Here is a 6000-nt window from a genome sequence, read left to right as displayed (position 1 = left end):
ACGGCCAAGATTACCTGGCAAGAGAAATTTTTCTAATATCCCAGTCTAGGAGGCTGGCTCCTGGGTTGGACTCTTCATCAACCAGAGGCTATGATGCTCTGCTACATGGGGGCCTGTCCTGTCAGGGAACAGCATAATAGAGAGGCTTCTTGGAGACCCATGAAGAATTTACATGTGTGTCCAATGAAAAGATCAGTAATTTGAGCACTGCTACACAGATTGCATCTAAAGCCTGTCAACGTTAAAGAAGCAAGGTTAACCTCAGGGTTTAAGCTTTAAAGAGATTGAGGACAGAGGTATCTCAGAGCCAGACCCTGCCTACACCTCCTAGCTCAAAACCCACAGTCAGGACTTCCACTCAAACCTCACCTGAGAATAAGGGAAAAAGATGAGATTTAAAAGAACTTTGAAATCGATGCTTTAACTTGAACTAAATTTTAGTAACTAAACGTGGCCATAAAGCTGTGGAGTCTTTACGGGATCATACTGCTCTACTGGAAAGGGAAGGTGCGTAAGAGAAGACAGTAATTGAAAACACTGCAGCCACTTTAGATACCAACAAATTCAAACTTTTCCATAAACAAGTTACATTATTCAACAAAGGATTGTCATTCTCTGCTAGGGCTGCCATTAAAAAATACCAAAGATTGGGTCACTTAAATAACAGAAATTTATTTTCTCACAGTCTTAAATGTTGGAAAATTCGATTGAGGTTCTAGTAGGGTTCAGTTAATGCTGAGATATATCAGGAATTCCTGAGTCTTCACATACTGAAGAGAAAGGGAAAGTTAGGTGCGGGGATGGGGAGAAGGGATCTGTGGTGTTTCTCCCTCTTTTTTTTTCTTAATTTATCTTTTTTTCAGTGTTCCAAAATTCATTATTTATGCACCACACCCAGTGCTCCATGTAATATGTGCCCTCTTTAATACCCACCACCAGGCTTACCCAACTCCCCAACCCCCCTCTCCTTCAAAACCCTCAGTTTGTTTCTCAGAGTCCATAGTCTCTCATGGTTTGTCTCTCCCTCCAATTTACCCCAACCCCCTTCTCCTCTCCATTTCCCCATGTCCTCCATATTATTCCTTATGCTCCACAAATAAGTGAAATCATGTGATAATTGACTCTGTCTGCTTGACTTATTTTACTCAGCATAATCTCTTCCAGTCCTGTCTATGTTGATACAAAAGTTGGGTATTCATACTTTCTGGTGGAGGCATAATACTCCTTTGTATATATGCACCATATCTTCTTTACCCATTTGTCTGTTGAAGGGCATCTTGGTTCTTTCCACAGTTTGGCGACTGTGGCCATTGATGCTGTGAACATTGGGGTACAGGTGGCCATTCTTTTCATTACATCAGTATCTATGGGGTAAATACTCAGTAGTGCAATTGCAGGGTCATAGGTAGCTCTATTTTTTAATTTCTTAAGGAATCTCCACAATGTTTTCCAAAGTGGCTGCACTAACTTGCATTCCCACCAACAGTGTAAGAGGGTTCCCCTTTCTCCACATCCTCTCCAACACACGTTGTTTACTGTCTTGTTAATTTTGTCCATTCTAACTGGTGTAAGGTGGTATCTCAATGTGGTTTTGATTTGAATCTCCCTGATGGCTAATGATGATGAACATTTTTTCATGTGTCTGTTAACCATTTGTATGTCTTCTTTGGAGAAGTATCAGTTCATGTCTTCTGCCCATTTTTTGACATGATTATCTGTTTTCTGTGTGTTGAGTTTGAGGAGTTCTTTACAGATCTTGGATATCAGCCCTTTGTCTGAATAGTGTCATTTGCAAATATCTTCTCCCATTCCGTGGGTTGCCTCTTTGTTTTGTTGACTGTTTCTTTTGCTGTGCAGAAACTTTTAGTCTTGATGAAGTCCCAAAAGTTCATTTTTGCTTTTGTTTCCTTTGTCTTTGGGGATATGTCTTGAAAGAAGTTGCTATGGCCGATGTTGAAGAGGGTTACAGTCTATGTTCTCTTCTAGGATTTTGATAAATTCCTGCCTCACTTTGAGGTCTTTTATCCATTTCAAGTTTATCTTTGTGTATGGTGTAAGAGAATGGTTGAGTTTCATTCTTCTATACATACCTGTCCAATTTTCCTAGCATCATTTATTAAAGAGACAGTCTTTTTTCCACTGGATATTTTTTCCTGCTTTGTCAGAGATTAGTTGACCATAGATTTGAAGGTCCATATCTGGGCTCTCTATCTGTTCCACGGGTCTATGTGTCTGTTTTTGTGCCAGTACCATGCTGTCTTGGTGATCACAGCTTTGTAGTAAAGCTTGAAATCAGGCAACGTGATGCCCCCAATTTTGTTTTTCTTTTTCAACATTTCCTTAGGAATTCAGGAGCTCTTCTGGTTCCATACAAATTTTAGGATTGTTTGTTCTAGCTCTTTGAAAAATGCTGGTGGAATTTTGATCAGGATGGCATTGAAAGCATAGATGGCTCTAGGCAATATAGACATTTTAACAATGTTTATCCTTCTGATCCATGAACATGGAAAGTTCTTCCATCTTTTTGTGTCTTCTTCAATTTCTTCCATGAGTGTTCTGTAGTTCCTCAAGTACAGATCCTTTACCTCTTTGGTTAGGTTTATTACCAGGTATCTTATGGTTCTTGGTGTTATAGTAAATGGAGTCGATTCTCTAATTTCCCTTTCTGTATTTTCATTGTTAGTGTATAAGTATATAAGAAAGTGTATAGTGTATAAGAAAGCACCTAATTTCTGTACATTGACTTTGTATGCTGCCACATTACTGAATTGCTGTATGAGTTCTAGTAGTTTGTGGGTGTGGTCTTTTGGGTTTTCCATATATAGTACCATGTCATGTATGAAGAGAGAGAGTTTGACTTTTTCTTTGCCAATTTGAAAACCTTTTATTTTGTTGTTGTTGTCTGATTGCTGTTGCTAGGACTTCTAGGACTATGTTGAACAACAGTGGCAAGAGTGGACATCCTTATGGTGTTCCTGATCTCAAGGGGAAGACTGTCAGCTTTTCCCCGTTGAAGATAATATTTGCTGTGGGTTTTTCATAGATAGATTTTATGAAGTTGAGGAATGTTTCCTCTATCCCTATACTTTGAATCATTGTAATCAGGAACGGATGTTATAGCTTGTCAAATGCTTTTTCTGCATCAATTGAGAGGACTGTGACTGTGTGGTTCTTCTCTCTTCTCTTACGAGTTTGTTCTATCACATTGATTGATTTGTGAATGTTGAATCACCCTTGCATCCCAGGGGTAAATCCCACCTAGTCATGGTGGGTAGTCTTTTTAATGTACTGTTGGATCCTATTAGCTAGGATCTTGTTGAGAATCCTGGCATCCATATTCATCAGGGTTATTGATCTGAAATTCTCTTTAGGTGGGGTCTTTGCTTGGTTTGGGGATCAGGGTAATGCTGTCTTCATAAAAGGAGTCTGGAAGTTTCCTTTCTGTTTTTATTTTTTTCAAACAGCTTCAGGAGAATAGGTATTATTTCTTCTTTGAACATTTTGTAGAATTCTCTGGGGAATCCATCAGGTCCTGGGCTCTTGTTTTTTGGGAGGTTTTTGATTACTGTGTCAATCTCATTACTAGATGTTGGTCTATTAAGGTTGTCAGTTTCTTCCTGATTCAGTTTTGTAAGTTTATAGGTTTCCAGAAATGCATCCATTTCTTCTAGGTTGCTTAATTTATTGGCATGTAACTGTTGATAATAGTTTCTGATGATTGTTTCTATTTCCTTGGTGTTACCCATGATCTCTCCCTTTTCATTCATAATTTTATTAATTTGGGTCCTTTCTCTTTTCTTTTGGATTAGTTTTGCCAACGGTTTATCAATCTTATTGATTCTTTCAAAAAAAAATAACAGCTTCTGGTTTCATTGATGTGTTCTACTGTATCTCTAGTTTCTATTTCATTGATTTCTGCTCTAATCTTGATTATTTCCCTTCTTGTGTGATGGGCTGGCTTAATTTGTTGTTGACTTTCCAGTTCTTTAAGGTGTAAAGAGAGCTGTTGTATTCTGGATTTTTTCTTTCTTTCTTTTTCTTTTCTTTTCTTGAGTGAGGCGTGGATGGCTATGTATTTCCCCCTTGGGACCACCTTTTCCATATCCCATAGGTTTTGGACTAATGTGTCTTCATTCTCATTGGTTTCTATGAATTGTTTACATTCTTCTTTGATTTCCTGGTTAATCCAAACATTCTTAAGCAGGGTGGTCTTTAGCGTCCAAGTGTTTGAATTCCTTCCAAACCTTTTCTTGTGGTTGAGTTTCAGTTTCAAAGCATTGTGGTCTGAGAATATGTAGGGAATAATCTCAATCTTTTGGTATTGGTTGAGCCCTAATTTGTGACCCAGTATGTGGTCTATTCTGGAGAAAGTTCTGTGCATGCTTGAGAAGAGTGAGTATTCTGTTGTTTTAGGATGGAATGTTCTGTATATATCTATGAGGTCCATCTGGTCCAATGTGTCATTCAATGCTCTTGTTTCTTTATTGATTTTCTGCTTGGATGACCTGTCTGTTACTGAGAGTGGCATGTTAAGATTCCCTACTATTAACGTATTCATATCAATATGACTCTTTATCTTGATTAACAGTTGTCTTATGTAGTTGGCTGCTCCCATATGGGGGGCATAAATATTTACAATTGTTAGATCTTGGTGGATAGACACTTTAAGAATGATATAGTACCCTTCTTTAACTACAGTCTATAGTTGAAAATCTAATTTATCTGATATGAGAATCACTATCCCAGCTTTCTTTTGAGGCCCGTTGGCATGAAAGATGCTCCTCCATCCTTTCACTTTCAGTCTGGATGTATCTTTAGGTTCCAAATGGGTCTCTTATAGACAACATATGGACTGGTCCTGCCGTTTTATGACGAGTGTTTAGGCTGTTCACCTTGAGAGTGATTATTGAAAGATCTGTTTTTATTGACATCATGTTGCCTGTGATGTCCTTGTTTCTATAGATTGTCTCTGTAAATTTCTGTTCTATAACACTCTTGGGTTCTTTCTTCTTTTATAGACCCCCTCTTAATATTTCTTGTAGTGCTGGCTTGGTGGTCACGTACTCTTTTAAACCTTGCTGGTATTGGACTCTCTTTATCTCTCCATCCATTTTGAATGTCAACCTTGATGGATAATGTGTTTTTGGCTGCATATTTTTCTCATTTATTGCCCTGAATATGTCTTGCCAGCCCTTTCTGGCTTTCCAGGTTTCTGTGGACAGGTCTGATATTATTCTGATGGACCTTCCTCTATACATAAGGAATCTCTTCCCCCTAGCTGCCCTCAGAAGCTCTTGTCTACAGTTATGATTCATCAGTCTCACAATCAAGTGTCTTGAGGTCTTTCTAGGTTCGTTCATCTTGGGGGGTGTACTTTCTATCTCTAGGACATGAACGCTTGTTCCATTCCCCAGATTGGGAAATTTTCATCCAGAATTTGTTCAACTATATCTTCTATCCTTCTCTCTGTTTCCACCCCCTCAAGGATCCCAATAATTCTGACGTTGGAATGTTTCATGGCATCATTTATTTCCCTAATTCTGTTTTCATGGTTTCTAAGCTGTTTCTTCCATGCCTCCTCCTGATTCTTTTTCTCTATCAGTTTGTCCTCTAATCACTAATTCTATCTTCTGCCTTGGTTGCCCTAGCTGTTAGAGTATTTAGATAGATTGGATCTCATTGATAGCATTTTTAACTTCTTCCCAGGAGGCTTTCACTTCTACCTTTAGAGATTCTATGTTGTCACTAATGGTTTTCTCCAACCTAGCCATTGCCTGGATAATTGTTACCCTGAATTCCCTTCTGACATACTGTTTATGTCCATATCCAATAGTTCTGATGGAGAGGGCAAAGTCTATGAATTTTTCCTCTGTTGGGTGTTCCTCATCCTAGTCATTTTGGTGAGAGGTCATTGAGGGGATGTATAGCTGAATTTATCAGCCACAATCCAGACAAGGTGCACCCAGGAATGCTTCCGAGCAATCAGAAGTCACCACCAAA

This window comes from Mustela nigripes, chromosome X, assembly GCF_022355385.1.
Source record: "Mustela nigripes isolate SB6536 chromosome X, MUSNIG.SB6536, whole genome shotgun sequence".
NCBI classification, from domain to species: Eukaryota; Metazoa; Chordata; class Mammalia; order Carnivora; family Mustelidae; genus Mustela; species Mustela nigripes.
Note: the sequence above shows the minus strand (reverse complement) of the source record.